This window comes from Antechinus flavipes, chromosome 5 (genome assembly GCF_016432865.1).
Source record: "Antechinus flavipes isolate AdamAnt ecotype Samford, QLD, Australia chromosome 5, AdamAnt_v2, whole genome shotgun sequence".
Taxonomy (NCBI): domain Eukaryota; kingdom Metazoa; phylum Chordata; class Mammalia; order Dasyuromorphia; family Dasyuridae; genus Antechinus; species Antechinus flavipes.
This window is the reverse complement of record NC_067402.1, coordinates 164,431,423-164,447,747: the sequence shown is the minus strand read 5'-3', so window position 1 is coordinate 164,447,747 and position 16,325 is coordinate 164,431,423. Positions and strand designations below refer to the sequence as shown.

The window sequence follows — 16,325 nt, the reverse complement described above, 5'->3', positions numbered from 1 at the left end:
TTGACTAATATGATAAGAAAGGATAATGACAAATGTTGGAAGAGATATAGGAAAACTGGGACACATACATTGTTGATGAAGTTGTGAATGGATCCAACCATTCTGGAGAGCAATTGGAAACATGCCAAGGACTATCAAACTGCATATCCTTTAATCCAGCAGCCTCTGTACTGGGTCTGTACCCCAAAGAGATCATAAAAAAGGATAGAGGATCTACATAGGCAAAAATGTTTGTAGCAGCCCTTTTTGTAGTGACAAAGAACCAGAAACTGAGTAGGTGCCCGTCAATTGGGGAATGGCTGAATAAATTATGGTATAAAAATGTAATGGAATATTACTGGTCTATAAGAAATGATCAGCAGGCTGATTTCTGAAAGGCCCAAAGAACTTACATGAACTGAGGTTAAATGAAATGAGTAGAACCAAGAGAACATTATACACAGCAACGATTATGGGGTGATCAACTTTGAGAGATGTGGCTCTTTTCAACAATAAGGTGATTCATGCCAATTTCAATAGACTTGTGATGAAGAAAGCTATCTGCATCCAGAAAGAGGACTATGGAGATTGAATATGGATCACAACATAGTATTTTCACTTTTTTTTGGTTGTTGTTTGCTTGGGTTTTTTTCTTTTCCCTTTTTTTTCCTTTTTGATCTGATTTTTCTTGTGCAGCATGATAAATATGAAAATACGTTTAAAAAAATTGTACATATTGAATTATTTGTTATCCAAGTAATGGGTTGGAGGAAGAGAGGGAGAAAAATTTGAAAGGTTTTGCAAGGGTAAATGTTGAAAACTATCTTTGTGTGTATTTTGAAAATAAAAAGCCATTATTAATTTTTTTTTTAATATAGGGGCTGGTACCCCATCTCTTTCAGTTTCTTCTTATGCGTTACCTTCCCGATTAGTTTGTGAGTTCCTTAAGGGTGATAACTGTCTCTCATTACTCTTTATATCCTAGCATTTAGCACACTGCCTAAAACATAGTAGATGCTTAACAAATATTTATTAACTAAATCTGATACTAAAGGACTTTAACAAAGATATATACTGATACTTCTTCAAATGCCCTAATCTCATAATTCACCAACTTGTCATTTTCTATAACCTATTCCTCTACCCCCTACATCTAAAAACAAAAATAGCCATACCATTAATTTTGCCATCAAAATGATTTCCTTTCTATATTCATAAGCTCTGAGATTCTACTTCTCCTCTGCCTAGCAAATCCAAAACCTGTCTTCTAAATGCCAGGCATGGTGCTAAATGCTGGCAAAAAGAGGCAAAAAGGAGTCTCTGCCCTCAAGGAACTTACAATCTAATGGGGGAGAAAATATGCAAACAAATATATACAGGGCAAATTCTAGATAGGAAAAATACAAAATGATTAACAGAATGAAGACATCATTTTTATGCTGATGATTCTTAAATCTATCCTTTCTGTTCCAATGTCTCTGCTGCCCTCCCATCTCCAGTTGCCTTTCAGATATCTCAAACTATATATCCAATAGATGTCTTAAATACAGTATGTGAAAACAACTCCCTTATTGTGGGAAGATTAAGTTTTAGAACAGTTAGGGAAGGCTTCCTGTAGAAAGTGAGATCTTAGTTTGGACTTAAAGGAAGCCAAGGAGGTCAATAGTCAGAGTACAGGAAGGAGAGCATTCCAGCTATGATAGAATATCCGGAGCTCAGAGATGGAGCAGCTTGTTCTTGGAATAGTTGGAGGTCAGTGTTACTGAATCAGTAAGAATTTGGGGGCAATAAAGTCTTAGAAGACTAAAAAATAGGAAAAGGCAAGTTTTGAAGGGCTTTGAATGCAAACAAGATTTTGTATTTGCTCCTGGAGGCAGCAGGAAGGTAATGGAATTTACTGAGTAGGAAGAGATGAACATGATCAGACTTGAGTTTTAAGAAAATTATTTTAGTAAATGAATGGAGAAAGGGTTGAAGTGGGGAGAGACTTGAAGCAAGCAGATTTACAAGGAGACGGCGATAAAGGTCTGCATTGCAGGGGTGGCAGTATCAGACTTCTTCAAATGGTTATATCCAAGAGATGTTGCAAAGGTGAAATTAAGCCTTGGCAACAGCTTGGATATAAGGGTTGAGATAATGGGGAATCCAGGAGAACTTCTAGGTTTCACACGTGAGGTACCAGGAGAAAGATGTTGCCTTCCACAATAAGGGAATCATCACACCACAAAATCATCAGCATAAAAATGATACTTAAATCCCAGGGAGCTGATAAAATTGCCAACTTTAATAGTACAGAGGGAGAAGAAAAGAAGACCCAAGAAACCTTTGGTTAGAGAGCATTATCTGCAGGAGGCAGAAAAGGAATAGTCAGATGGATAGGGGGGAAAAAGTATAACCTTAAAAACTATAAAGAACAGAGTATTAAGGCAGTGAAAATACTCAAAGGCTGAAAAGAGGTTAAAAGAATGAAAGCCATTGGATTTGGCAACGCAGAGATTAGACAGAGAAATTTCAATTGGAATAATGAGGTTTGAAGGCAGACTGTAAGAAGTTAAGAGGAGAATAAGAGGAGATAAGTTGGAGACATCTATTGTAGATGGCCTTTCTGGAAAAAAATAAAATGATCATAAAGATGGAAGGATCAAGTGGTAGTTTTTTCAGGATAAAGGAGACAGACATGTTTGTAGGCAGTAAGAAATGAACCAATAGACAGGGAGAGATTGAAAATAAGTCAGAAAGTGGGAAGAACAAAATAAGTAACCTGTTGGAAGAGAGGGAATGGAATAGGATTACTTGAAAAAGTGGAAAAGTTAATTAACTTTGGTAAATAGTAAAACCACTTCATCCTGTGAAACATGAGAGAGAAAGTGGCAGAAAGCATCTGAATAGTAAAAAATGAAGAAGGGAGTAATAAAAGATGAAGGAAAAGAGAGCTCTTTATTTTCTGTATAATATGAGACAAGGTTATCTGATGAGAAGGGAAGGAAAAAGGGAAACGATGAAAGCTTTGAAATGGGATGAAAAGGTTTGGAAGAGCTGCTTTGGAGAATGAAATAATGAATTAATAAAGGAAATATAGTAGATAACCCAGCAACAGTAAAGAACCAATTGAGGTTATGTAACATAAATTTGTAGTGAATCCAATCAGAAAAGTAGAGTGATATCCCACCCCACTTTTTGTGTAGATTCAAAAGCAATGAATGGTGAAAGTAATCCAAGGTTGAGGTTTAACTGGGTATGATTGGTGATATGATGATACAAGTGCAAGGGATTCAAGAGAGGAGAGCAGTATAGAATTGAATTGGTTCACTAAGGAGTCAAGATGGGGAGGACAGAGTAGTTAGTGCAGAGGAGATAGCCTGGAGAAAATTAATGATTCAAGGAACTAGAGTATATGCCTGGCACATAAGTGCTTAATGAATAATTGATCCTCTATAAGCACCTATTTTATCCTGTCTTTACTAAAAGACTGCCTCCTCTACTATCCTACTCTCTAGCTTAACTTCAATCTTGGTCTACTAATTGTTTTTCTATTGCCTATCGATATATCTATTTCTCACCCATTTTCAAAAACTCTCATTTGATCCATCTATCCCTGCTACTTATCATTCCATCTCTCTTCCTTTTGTGGCTAAAGTCCTTGAGAAAGCTGCCTACATTTTACTTCTACTTCTTTTCCTCTTACAGGGCACAGTCAAGATTGCAGAATGGTAGCAATCAGTACTATGAGCTCCCCACCACAAAACTCCTCTAAACAGATAAAGAAAATGTACCAGATCTAATCCTGATGAAGAAAACCAAAAAAAGTCAGTGAGTCACTTTTGCAGCCCAGTTCAGCATAGGGAGACAGATTTTAGACAGTGTCAAGACAGGACCACACAAAAAGTGAACATTTTTAGCATGCAGGGAAAGACCACGTTCTAGGGCAAAAAGAGGTTACAGAACCCTATTAGGGTATCCATATTGGGGCTTTGGAACATTCACAGATGTGAATTTGCAACTTTCTTCTTCACTACTCATTTTAGGTCACAGATGCAGAGTAACCTAAAAAGATACCTACACACCAGAGTAGAGGTCCCTGGAAGAGAGTCCTGAGAGATACACTGAAAAAGGAGTAGATAAAGAAAAAAACAGTAGCAATTTGGCTCAGATCCCAAGTCAGAACAGAATTTCACTTCCAATATCTAGTCCAATCTGCAGAGGAATAACTAAGGTAGACAAAATGACAGTCTGTAATTCTGCTGTTCAAAATCAAAATTTTTCAGCTTGTTAATAGAGAATAAATGTGGCAGCAACCTACTCTTTCTCAGATAAGGAACAAACAGATCCCAGGGATGGCAGCAATCAGGATCTGTCCTTGATGAGACCATATTGAAAGCAATGAAAGCTTGAAGGTCCCTAACTTGTCCTTGAAATTCTGAAATAACTCAATATTCCAAGAAAACCTTCCAGAAGGGCCACAGAGCCCAGCCTTTAAAATCAAGTTCAAAGTCAGGAAGTAGCCAGGAAAAATCAAGTTCAAAGTGAGCAAACAAAAAAAGTATCCCACTATAAATAAAGAACTATTATGATGGCAGACAAGTTTTAAAGGCTTAAAAAAAAGGAGAAGAAAATAGAAAGTATGTCAGAGGCAAAACAAATGACCTGAAAAATATTATCTAGAAGAAAAAATTTAAGAATCATTAGACTATCCTGTCATAACAAAAAAAAAATGGGGGGGGGGGGCTCAGATATCCTAATTCAAGAAATTTTAAAAGAAAATTGCTCAGATCTCTTAAACCAAAAGGGCAAAATAAAAATAGAAAGAATTTCCTAATTACCTCCTCAAAGAAACCCTAATGTGAAAACTCCCAAAAACTTTAGTCCAGCATTTCTAAATCAAAGAAAAAATACTGGAAGCAGTCAGAAATAGTTCAAGTATTAACGAGTCACTGTCAGGATCATATATGATTTAGCAATCACCATAGCAAAGAAAAAAAACTTGGATTATGAGAGTTTAGAAGACAAAGGATATGGCCAAGAATAACTTACCCAGAAAAACTAAATATAATACTATGAGGGAAATAGATTTTTAATGAAATAGAGAACCTCAAAGCATTCCATACAAAAAGACCAGAACTTCAAAGAAACAATGAAGTTTAAACATAGAAGTAAAGAGAACTATGAATTAGCAATAAGTAAAATGCTTACACTAAAATTTGAGAAATGACACACACGTTCCCACTGGACTCTAACATTTTCAGGGGTCATAGAAAAAGTCCATTCAGATAAAGTCTGGGAGTGGTTGTTACATTTTTATAATCTTAAGAAAAAAATGTAAAAAGAGAGGAAAAGGAATATATGGGTTGAGGAGGGAAGTAACAAAAGTTAAGAGATAATTAACTCAGATGTCAATATCTCAATCAGAAATTTATGGGTGGGGTGTGAACAACTAACACTAAAATCCCACTCTGATTTGAACTGCTTAAAGAAGGGATGTGTGTATGTATGTATGTGTGTGTATATGTATATATATGTATGTATACACACACATATACACAGTTGAGTATAGAAACAGAAGAGAAAAGAGAAGGAGAAATTGGAAGAGGAAAGATCAAAGGACTTTTAAAGATATATAAAAATATTTATAGCTTTTTTTTTGAGATGACAAAGATTCCCACAAAGAGCTTATCCAAAAATTGAAGAATAAATAACATGACATAGAAATGTGGTAGAATTATCTTTGTGCTGAATTCACATCAGTGTAATTAGCCAACTAGAATACAGAGGGCTAAAAATGAAACATACTATTCTTCCCCTAGTAGAAATGTAAATGAATATAGAATAAGACAATTATTTTCTGGGCTTGACCAATGTGGAAAGTTATTTAAATTGACTATACAGGCTTCCTCTTCATTTTCACTGGGAGGTTAGGGAGGGAGCCTGGAACTGGCAAAAGGTGAATTTTGATCCATCTTTTAAAACTCTGTACTGTTTGTCTTCCAATCTCACCATTCAACAGAAAATGTTCTCTCCAAAAGTATTAACAACTTCATAATTTCTTATCTAAGGACTTTTTCTCAATCTACATCCACCTTGACCTCTCTGCAGATGTTGATATTGCTGATCACTGTCCCTATGTTTGTTTAAAAGAACAGGAAAAAGAGGCCAGTGGTAGTTTGAGAACACAGGAGAAACAGAAGTTGGAAACTGAATTACCAAAGACACTTTCCATGTAGTGTCATGGGAGCAACGTGCTCTGGTTCTGGTCTCACACCTAATTTTCCAGTATAGTTCCTACTGCTTCTAGAAGTTTTGTCTAAGACATATTAGGTTAAAATTATTATTATATTATCAAGTCATTATTCCACTATTGTTTTAAAATAATGTTCTGCTTTCATGTTTAAAATGGCCTATTCTCAAACCTCTTATATTTAAAATTATTTTTAGAAAATTAAGATATGTAAGTTCTCACCATGACTGGATGAAATTAAAGAGCTTGCACAAATTTAAACCTTACCAGTAGAGGTCAGTAGAACACAAAGTTCAAGGAAGAAAAAGCAAGTATTAAGAGAACCATAACTGTGTTCCTTGATCATCTAAAAGGAACTCGATTTTTGACTGAAAAGTCTAGTTATAAGATGAAGTTTTCTTTTTTTAAAGAACAAATAGCATATACTATTCCAAAATCATTTAAATATTTCTATATAAAATTTGGAATGGTTTAATCCTTGAAAATGTACAGCATTCCAGTGAAAATATATTGAACAAAATGTTTTGGTTCATCTTTGAGTGTATCAATGCAGTATTAATTTCGACCAGTACACTTTGGTCTTCTACTACATCCTCTATAAATTTTTTATCATGTTTCCCCATTCATATGTTCAACAAATATTTATTAAGCAACCACTAAGGGCAAAGAATTTTAGGTAAGATGTAATCTTTGCCTAATGGAAGTCTTAAAAGTCCTCAAAAGCTCTAACCAAAGAACTGAAGGCCTTCCTCTTATGCTTCTGTTTTCTTAGAAATAACAATGTATTATTCCAGCTGTCCATTTATGTCTTTCATTATAGATATACAATAAAAATACTTCTACCATATATATCATTGCCCTTTTGTCATTTTAACTTTTCTGATATTATTCATGTCACAAAACATAATCAGAGAACTTTGTTGTTTTAAAGTTGGATTTTTGCTATAGCTTAGGATAACTATGAAAGACACTATACAATTTCCAAGTTATTTCTGCTCAATATATTCAATTTCTAATTTGGCCCATTGTCTAAATACATTTCTTATACTGCCCATCTAGTTTCATTTCATCATCTTGGCAGAATGTGTTTTTCATTTACTTGGTTTTTCCAATATGCATGGTCAACTGTAGATTTTGACATAGGCCATTTGTTCTTTGGGGTTCCCCAAAATGTCAGAAAGAATATCTGGGGAGCCTTCCAATGAAAGGGAATCCATGATTTCATTGAAATTTATACTGGACATTCCCATTTACAAACACATCTTAAGTTAGCAAATTTTTTCTTTTTGAACTTCATTTGACAATACTAAGCTGATTATTTAACAAACTTGTATGTATCTTTTATGACTTTAATATATGCAGAGAGTAATACACTAGCATTAAGGCTGCATTATGTTATACCAAGGCAAATATTTTCCTAAAAACAAAGAAGAATAAACACAACAATGTTCTATTTTACAATATATTTTATTCAGCTGTGTGATTATGAAGATGTTCTGCTACAGAAAATCATGCAAAAACTTAAAATATTCCTTTTCATGTTTACATAAATACAAGCACAGAATAGTAACATACTACAAAGTTCACTACTGTCTTTTCCAGTTTCTTTTGAAGGGGTAGGAAGGAGTAAATCTAGTAAAAACATCATCCACAATCTCTTCCATTTTTTACCAATTCATTATTTCTGAAATAACTGAAGACCAGTCCTAAAGAGACTGTGAAGCTGAATAACATCCAGCATGGAGTTCTTCTAGTCATATTCTTATTAACTAACCACTTTTCTCAACATGATTTTAAATGCCATCAGCACTTCCTCATCTGAACAGAGATGACAAAGCCAAATGTGATGGTTCCACGATTACTGTTGATAACAAAAGAGCCTTATAAAAATGCTGAGAGATTTGTTGTATTTTATGTCTAACCTCTGCCTTTTAAGTGCATCTCCAAAATGCAGTTCTAGCTTACCAAATCTTATATAAAGCTAACTGGATATGAGTTTGTAAGCTAACTCTTTGGTCAACTTCTTTTCATTACCACATGAAGTTGTACTACTACAATTAGCTATGTGGCACAGTGGATAGAATGCCTAGGTATGGAATCAGCAAGGCTTATCTTCTTCAAATCTGACCTCAAAACTTATGCGATTCATGAGCCTGAGCAAGTCACTTACCTGTTTGCCTCAGTTTCCTCATCTATAAAATGAACTGGAGAAGGAAATGGCAAACCACTTCAATATTCTTGCCAAGAAAATCCCAAATGGGTTCATCAAGAGTTGTATACAACTGGAACAACAGAACAACTACTACTCATCTGATCATATCTCCCCTATAGCATTTTACAGTAACTTAGGCTACTATATCTTCTGACTTGGCAAAGTAAGTATTTTTTGGCTGAGATGTTTTCTTCTTTCCTTTTACCTTTTCATTATGGTAATTATATTTTATTAATTAAACTTCTATAAGAAATGGTAACAGTAAGAATAAGCTTATCTACATTTGTCCTTTCCCCATTTATTTAAAAAAAAAACAACAATAGTTCATTTACAGGTTCAATTAGAGCTCCAGGAATGGCTTGTATTACATTTTCATCCTGAGCACTCTCTAACTATAGTATTTATTTGCAGGTGTATGTTTACTTCAACTGACAATTTATTTTAATTACTCATAAGATTACAAAATGGTTCTTAGATCTATAAGTAGTCTTTTCCTATTGACTAAAATATAGTGAATTCATTTTTTAAAAAAATTTATTCTGGCTGAGCAAATTGTGGTATATGAATACAATGGAATAGTATCATACTGTAATAAATGATAAATAGGCTGATTTCAGAAAATCCAGAAAAACTTACATGAACTGATAAAAAGCGAAGTGAGCAGAATCAGGAGAACATTAATATCAACATTGGGTAATAAACAACTATGATTAATTTAGCTCTTCTCAATAATACAATGGTCTAAGACAATGACAAAAGATTAATTATAAGAGTCTAAATGCAAATTGAAGCATGCTATTTAAACTTTTTTGTAGAATTTTCCTTTTGTTTTGTTTCTTCTTCCATAAAATGGCTCATATGGATGATTGCATGTATGTAACTTATCTGATATTGCTTACCATCGGGGGGAGAGGGAATTTGGAACTCAAAATTTTATTTAAAAGATGAGTCAAAAATTGTCTTTATATATAATTGGAACTAATAAAATACTATTTTAAAAATTAAATGTCATTCCATTTTCATCATATCTATAACTTTTAAATATTCTTTTTGAAGAAAGTATGCATGATGTATACAATTATCTGATTTTGGTAGGCTACAAGTCTCTTTTAGTTCTTGATCCTTAACTATACATTATTTTATTTTTATTGATGTCATTTAATTTTCATACCAGTTTAATTCATAATACATTCTCTATCCTTTTCAATCCCAAAAAGCCACCTTACATAAGACCCTCGAACTCCTGACATGATGTCTTTTTAATGACTATTCCCTATGCTTAGAATGTTCTCCATTCCTCACCTCTATTTTTTGGCATCATTCAAGACTCAGCTCAAAAGGACTTTCCTGATCTTCTCTTTACCCACTACCAGAAGCAGCTGGTAGTACAATAAACAAAGCACCAGGCCTATAGTCAGGAAGATCTAAGTTCAAATCTAGTCATAGATACTAAGTGACTCTAGGCAGATCACTTAACCTCTGTCTGATTGGGTTTTTTTCTTAATTATAAAATGGGGGTATAATAAATAGCATTTACCTCACATGGGTTGTTCTGAGGATCAAATGAGACAATATTTGTAAATAGTACTTAGTACTGTGCCTAGCATATAGAGGGCACTATATAAATGCTAACTCTTTCCTACTAGAGCTTTCCCTTCGGTATTATCACCTAGTTATAGAGTAAGGGAAGGAGGGAGAGAGAGAGAGAGAGAGAGAGAGAGAGAGAGAGAGAGAGAGAGAGAGAGAGAGAGAGAGAGAGAGAGAGTGTGTGTGTGTGTGTGTGTGTGTATCTTATATGTATACAGACATTTGTATGTTCTTTCCCCTATTAAAATATAAGCTTCTTGGAGGCAGATATTTTATTTTTGCCTTTTTTTGTATCCCCAGAATTTGCCACAGTGCCCAGAATACAGTAAGTTCTTAATATATGTTTGCTGACTGACTGATTCATGCATAGCAATATCCACGTTGTATCAGTGTTCTCTTATTTCCAAAATGAACTCTCCTTATCTTTTGTCATCACTGCAGAATGGCTTTTAATCTTACATATTTATATGAGTTACATACCAAGATATCATGGATTTATAACCATTATTGGAGATATTTGATTAAAAAAATTTTAACTCAAATAAGTTTCCCATCTTTTCCCAATTGTAATGATTTTAGATCATAAGTATAGCTTCCAAAAGTTTTTCTTGTCCTTCCCTGTGGACATTGGTTTAGAGTTACAAATGTTAAAGTAGATACAAAGAAGATGCAAAGTTAAAAAGACTGAAATAGACACAAAGTTCTACCTTCTTTGGTTTAAAATTACATACAACATTCTGCAAGGAGCAATAACCCAAGCACTTTATTTTACTATTCTCCTGGGGAATATCAGTGATATCAATCACTTAATCACATGGGCCTTTTCCCAATTCTCTTACTTGATTTTTCAGCAGTTTTTGATTATATTAACTACTCCATGTCCTTCTAAATATTTTCTCCTAGTTCTCTTTTTTTTTTTTTTTTTTTTTTTACTTTATCTAGTAGCTTTTACAAGCTCCTTCTTAGTTTTCTGTTCAGGACTATCATGTGATATAGCCACCAGAACACTAAGGTTCTGTCTTGGGGAGTCTTCTTCACTTTCCTCTCTTCATTTTCATTCTTGGTTATCTCAACCTCATACAGGAACAATTTTAATTTCTATATACATGAATTCCAAATCTATTTATCTAGTTATTATCTTTCTCTTGAGCTCCAGTCCCACATCACCAACAGTCTGATTAATGTCTTTATCAGCAAGTCTAAGAGGCACCTTCTGCTAAAAATGCCAAAAACTGAATTCATCTTTCCCACAAACCTTTTTGTCTTCCAATATTTTTATTGCACCATCTCTGCAGTCATCCAGACCCATGACCTCAGAATCACTTTCATATTGTATCTCTTACACACTATTCCTTTACCCATCCAATCCACTACCAGATCTTAATTATAACTGCACAATATCTTTCATATCCTCTTACCTATGTCAAATTATTATTACCTTTCAACTGACCAACTACTATGACTGATGACTTTCCTTCCAGTCTCTCCCTTCTCCAAAACATCTTCCACACTACTAAATGATACAAAGGATTACAGAGAAGGAAAACAGAGGAAGAAAGTGAAAGTTTCAGCTGAGTATACAACAGATACAAAAATAGGAAATCAATGAGAAAGAAGTTCATTTAAAAGATAACAAATTTGAGAGAAAAAATGTTAATGATGGAGGATACTAATCATACAGATATAGGCCAGATCTTTCCCTGACAAAAGAAATAATTTCTTGACTTGCATTTATGTTAATTTCATCCTTCAAAAATTCAAGAAACTCAGTAGGAAAAATTCTCTTCTGGATTTGATTATCACCAATAGAGAGAAACTGGTGGCTGAGGATGATGAGTACAGTACCGATGTAATAGTAGGTACAGTTCTCACTTCATCTAAGTGGAACCTTCTACAGACCTCTATGTAAAGTGAATTTTATAAAATGCTATATATGTCCTTTATATAAGTACTATACAACAAAGTTAACATAGATATTTCTAGAATATGTATTTCTTTAATTATTCTTTATGTAAGGTCAAATTTGTGTAATGTGACTTTGGGTAAAGTGAGAACTTGTGAAAGAAAAGAAGAGGCAATCTGGGAAAAGCCTAATACACATCCTAAATTTTGAATGATCACATTTCAAAGATGAAAAAAATAACAAGAATAACAGCAGAGACATGGCTAGACAGCAGTTTTTCCTAAATATCTCCAAAGATTGTAGTAGGTTGCAAGTTTAATTTCACTCAAGTATTTTTCACATAGGCATTTCAAATTTCTTTATATTCCCTTCCTTAGAGTTAGATGACACAATCATCTTTTCCGACTCAATTATGATAATGATAACAATAATCAAAACATTCTGAAAGGAGAAAGCTGAAACCCAAAGAGAATGAGATCCTTGGACTTGTAAATCTTAAACAGTTAAAGTATAGCCAAACTGAGATTTGAACCCATGCCCCTGGACTTAAAATAAAGGCCAAGGTTATTATATGTATTTACTTGAAGGTTAACTTCTAAAAGGAGATGACAACATGCATAGAGGAGTGGGGATCAAACCAGAACACTTAGAGAAGATTAAAAGAAAAGTGGTGCCACAAGAGAAGAAATTTACATACCCTTTCCAAGACCAATGGTACAGTTGATTTGATTGTAATCCCAGAAATGGAAAGTCTGGTATGGAGGTACGGTCTCAAGTCTAGGTGTCAAGGAAGCTGATAAATGACTGGAAAGTAGGAAGTACTGAAGGGCCTTAAATTCATGCTACTCTATTTCCATTTGAAAATCTGATTAGACTGAACTCCACAGATTAAGATACTCTTCCCAAGGTAAGTGGATATCAGAAATCTTAACATGATGTTTAACTCAATATTGGATATATAGAACTTTCCAACACTTTCATCCCCCTTTCTCTTCTGATTAGAGGGCTGGAAGGCAGAACTTTACCCAAAGTTTTTCTTTATAGAGGAAAGAACTTGGACTTTGCAGCTTACTCAACTTTACACCTACAGCTGTGCTTTGTCTGAACAGTACAGAACAAGATAATGAATGACCTTATCTGCCCTCCTTTCCAATTTCTTTTTAAGTGCTATCTTTCCCATTAGATTGTAAATTCCTTGAGAGTAGGAATTGTACTTTTCTTATTTTTATCCATGGCATTTAGCACAGTGTATATAAAGGCATATGATGAGTCTAGAGCAAATCATATCCCTTCATATGAAGGAGGAAATTAAGACTCAGAGAGACTATGACTTAATAAGATCACACTTTTCCTAAAGAAATAGGCCAGGATTCAAGCGCAGGTTTTGTGACTCTAAATACACTACTTCTTCCATTCTAACATGTTCTACCTCAAACACATTTTAGAAAGTTAATACATATTAGTAATATATAGAAAGACTACAATTTCTATTGATTTTTATCATTGAGATATAATTAATTTATCAGAAAGCAAGTTCCCTAAATAATTAAATCATAGGCCTAAAATCACAGGGGTTAGAAAAGCCCAAAAAAATAATTCACTTCACTGCCTTAAATTCAACGTACTTATTCTTATACTTTAGGTCTGGTAGTTTTATCACTACTTCACTGTATTTCTGAGCCTATTTTTAAACATACAAACTTAAACTTCCTCTTCTTTTGACTTGTTACTTCCAATCTCTTATAAATAAACAGCTAATCAAATGCATTAGAATTGTAGACAAAGTAAGATTTCTAATGAAGTCCAAAAAGATTTTCTCACAAAATTAAAGCATGTGATTTTTTAGTATACTGGCTTTATGAAGGCTATACTGGCTGATTATAGGCTTTTATGTGCTTTGGCACTTGGCACCCTGCTTTTCATTCATTCATTCATTCTATCACAGCAATATTCTGGATAGCTGTTGTTGAAGCAAGTTTAACTTGTACACAAATTTGAGGAGTTTCTATGCATGTGTGTATTTGTATATATAAAGAGATATAAATATACACACAATATCCATTTTTCAAAACTGATCTGCAATTTTCAAATACTTGATTTCCATGAATAAATTATGCAAAATTTGTTTAACTGATTAACTCTAGTAACCATTTTGATTTTTCCCCCTTTCTAGGAATGAGACACTATCTTTGAACCAAATTACAGTGATGCTCCTCTAACTGCTATAACAACCCAGATCAGCCAGGAGAAAGTCAAGAAGATGAAAATAATAGATTTTTTTTCATTTGCTAGCCTGTCTGATAACAGTCTCTAAGACAAGTCCCTTTCTCCATATTAACTGCTTGGAGAGAATCTCATTTTACCTAATTATTAAATGTAGAACTTTGTATAAAACTAATGACAGGCTGATGCTCAGCAACAAAACTAAATTTAACAGCCCACTCTTCTATCATCACACTCTTATTAAGTTTCCATCTGTCAATTTGTAGAGGTTCTGCTCTTACCCTTAATTAAATACTTTCCACTACTCAGGGCACCAGAGTCAACAAAGAAAATCAGTTTAAAAACATTCACCAAAAGAGCTGTCCATCAAAAACTAAATGAACAAGAACTCATTTCAGCAACAAAGAGAAATTCTCTCTCAAAGGGAAAGAATAGGTGATAGACAGTAATTAGAATAAAGAAAAAGAAGAAAATGAGGCAAGACTGTGGTACAAATAAGAGAAAAGAGAATGAGTAGGGAAATCTTTCTATACCTCATATCTTATCAAAGTCATTTGATAATATAATCTACACTCCTTTAATAATGCATTTATATTACTTCCCCTGATCACAAAATTACTTCTAGTTGTTCAAGGTACTTAAGACTGTCCAAATAAACAGTCTCACCACATTCAAATTAAATTGAGAAAATATTTCAAATCTGTATGCTAACTTTTCAGGAACTTTCAGGAGTCATAGAGACTTTTTTGATAATCATTCACAATATGAAAAATATGCTTAGTCCAATCCATGGGAGAAAAATAGTATTATTGTTACAAGTCATTGCAGCATGTGTGAGTGTGTATCTACACACACACACACAAGCACACACACACACACACACACATATTGTTTATCACTATAAAGAATAACTTCCTCCTTTCCCATATCACGTTTTCTCTTTTAAAAATTTATGTCAATGCAGTTATTTGAATAAAATGTCAGGAATTTTTTTTTAAATAGTACAGTACATTCTATTTCTTAAGACTCAAAGATAAACAGAACACAGGAGAACTCATGCAAATTTCATATTAAATATTTAATGGGAAACTCTTAAAAGTAATTTACAAAATGTAACACAAACACAAGTATACACACAAAGTAGAATGTGAGAGCTATGTAACTGAGCATTTTGAATAATGTTTTGGACAAATTAAGTGCTTAAGACATATTTATTCACTGAAGTCAGGAGGACTTGAGTTCCAATCTGGTCTTAGACACTTAACACTTCATAGCTGTATGATCCTGGGCATATCACTTAACCCTAATTGCCTCAGCAAAAACATAATTTTTTTTTAAATTAAAAACATATTTTTATTCAATATGTGATGAAGCTAGAAGGATTTAGCAATCTTTTTCTCCAGGCCACTTATTTTATGAATGAATCCTCAAAAGGACCAAGGTCATATGACTAATGAGTAATACTGCTAAGCCTGGAATTTAGGGCATGTGACTCTCAAGTATATTGTTCCATGCAATATACCAATATCCAGCGTGGGGAACCAATTGGCATTTAATTTAAAGTCTTTAGAAATCAAAGTCATTTAGCTATGAAAGCTAAATCTTGAAAGTGCTTCATGAACATAGAATTTTAATATGTTGCTATTTCTCAAGCTACTCTTCTAAGAGATAGATCAAGAAGTTACTGGACCAAATTTGGGTAGACTCGAAGATTTCCCACATTTCCCACAAATAAATTTTATATGCTCAACTAAATAAAAGAACTATCCCACTATGGACTCATGATCTGTCTTAGACAAAGAAAAATTAAACTATCCATACCATCTGTCTAAAATATCGAATGTAAAGCAATCTAAGGAAATAATCTTTCTGAAAAAACAACAGAAATAACTATAAGGGTTAAAAATTACAGAAACAATGTTCTGCTAAACTAACCACAAATATGCAAAGCTATGTGTTTTTAATTCTATCTCTTCACCTCTGAATGAATGAAAAAAAAAAAAAATATATATATATACACATATATATATATATATATATATATATAGTCTTCAAAGCTGCTCCTAAAATGGCAGATATCCTGTTTTTGCCTTCTTAATTTATCCCAGTTGCTACTGACTTTTCGCCTTAGGTTTCATATATTACTTTGTTTTATATGACCCTAATATACTTAGGTAATATTCTATTTT

General features: G+C 33.5%; 1 protein-coding gene across 1 annotated transcript in view; it reads right to left on the bottom strand.

Moving 5' to 3' along the window:
* Positions 1 to 16,325, bottom strand: part of USP6NL (USP6 N-terminal like) — a 101,637-nt gene that overhangs the window by 63,584 nt on the left and 21,728 nt on the right. The window lies entirely within an intron of this gene.